General features: G+C 52.5%; 1 protein-coding gene across 2 annotated transcripts in view; it reads left to right on the forward strand.

Moving 5' to 3' along the window:
• Positions 1-53: 53 nt before the first annotated feature.
• Positions 54-1,924, forward strand: part of AUTS2 (autism susceptibility candidate 2) — an 81,995-nt gene continuing 80,124 nt past the window's right edge. The window contains exon 1 of one of the 2 annotated variants that reach the window (XM_012728986.1): positions 54-266. The gene's annotated coding sequence lies outside the window, so the exon portion shown is untranslated. The remainder of the gene's footprint in view (positions 267-1,924) is intronic. The other variant, XM_012728984.1, reaches the window with a different exon arrangement.

Raw genomic sequence — 1,924 nt, forward strand, 5'->3', positions numbered from 1 at the left:
CGGCCGCGCTGGATGTTTGCGCGGCTCGCGCTCGGCCGCCGGCGCCGCCGCTCTCGTACGGATTTGGTTCGCTTGCACCCGCTTTCGGACTTCGGCGAGGAAGGAGAGAGACTTGCGGACGGACCCCTGCCGGAGTTGGGCGTTTTCTCTTCGTGTGTTTGGCTGCTTTTCCCCCTGGTCTCTGACGACCCCCCATCGTGACCCCTGCTAAGGAACCAAACCATGAACTTGGGGCTGACGGGACCTCTTTAACCCTTTGCGACCAGGTAATGCAGCCGTGGGGGCGCGGCTCTCTCGCTCGCCGTTCGCTGTCGGAAGGGAGGTGGCCGGTTCGGGGATCTTTTGTTGCGGCGGCCGGGCCCGCGGGCAGGGGTGGCAGGGGCGGGCTGCTCGCGTCTGGCGCGCCTGAGCCCCCCTGGCCACCCCTCCTCCTCCTTCCCTCCCTTCCTCTGCGGCCGGGTCGCCCGCCTTTGTACTTTCCTCCCCCGCCGGCCGGGCTCGATACGGGAACCGTGGAGCGGGCGGCCGCGGCTGCTCGGTAATAGCCGGGGACCCGGGCCGCCCCGGAGCCTACTGCCCCGAGTGGCTTCGCCTAACTCCGGGGCCCGGCCCTGCGCCCGCTGGGGCCAGAAACCTTGGCGCTGCGCTGCTGGGTCCTGGGGTAGCACTTGCCGGCTCCCAGGTCGGGATCCCGGGCGGCACGCGGTGCCAAGGGAAGTGAAAGGAGCTCCGCTCTCAGGCTCGGCGGCAGTTGGGGGAAAACTCGTGCTTAAGTTTCAAGGAGGTTTTTCCTTTCTTTTTGGAAAGTCCCTCTTGCTCCGGGGTGCGTGTGCCCAGGGCTGGCCCCAGGGCCTGTGGCCGAGAGAAATGAAGGTGAACTGAGCCTCGGAGCGCCGGCAACCCATCTCGGTCTGCGCGGGAGGCTTTTTTTCGTTGTCCTCTTTCTCCGTGTTCTTTCCTCTAATCTGACTCATTTAACTTTTCTTTAAACATCAACTACGACGTCTAGTAATTTTTAATATTAAAAAATGCATCCGTTCCCTCCTTCCCCATAAAAAGCAGCCAAAAGATAACTTTGCTTTTCTATCAGTCTTAAATGCAGTTACTTTATGCCCTCGCCCTCCAAAACCAAGCAAGGCGGTTGAAATCAGATGACTAGCAAAATCAAAATGTCCTTAGTGTGTAAAGACACCCGTGTGTTTTAAAAAAAGGCGAGAAGAAAACGCACTGTTCTTCTGTTAATTCTCAAATCACCATCTTATGTTCTGCTATTACTGACTTAAAAAAAAAAAACAGCCAGGTGATAGAAGGAATTGCGGATTTTTTCCTGAGAACCGTGATAAAGAAAACAACTCAAAGATTAAAACCCTAGGAGCTAAATATTTGTATAAATGCTTTTAAAGTGTAAGTAGAATTAAGAAAGTTCGCTGTGGAAAAGCATTTTCTTGTTTCTACTTAAGACTTTATCTAAGAAGGTCTTTCAAGACTTTTCAGGACAGTGGTCTGCCAGTTTTAACCACTTGGATGGGAAAAAAGAGATCTGGAATCATTTTATGATTAGCCAAATTCCCATTGCAATCTTTCTTTTGGGGGTTTTCTATGGAGGCCTTTTTGAGACCCTTCCCAGTTGCAAGAACCACCATTTCAGGCTTCCTGACATAGATAGAAAAATTAAGGACTCCAGAAGCTTTTAGCAGAAGGCATGCACCCAAACCTCTCTGAATAGCCTGTCACTTATTTCCTTGTTAACTGACTGATTGGCATCCTAGTAATCACATCCTCTTAAGTTTACTTGAGACATAAACATCACTTTTCCGCCTGTTTGAGAATTCCTGTGTACCCTAGTTACTGACAAAGGTAGTAGTCCCGAGGAGGGTGTGAAAGACAACAGAAGGGCCTGTTCACCTACAGCGTCTGTCCTGTT

This window comes from Condylura cristata, unplaced genomic scaffold, assembly GCF_000260355.1.
Source record: "Condylura cristata isolate star-nosed mole 26May11 unplaced genomic scaffold, ConCri1.0 scaffold00024, whole genome shotgun sequence".
Taxonomy (NCBI): Eukaryota; Metazoa; Chordata; class Mammalia; order Eulipotyphla; family Talpidae; genus Condylura; species Condylura cristata.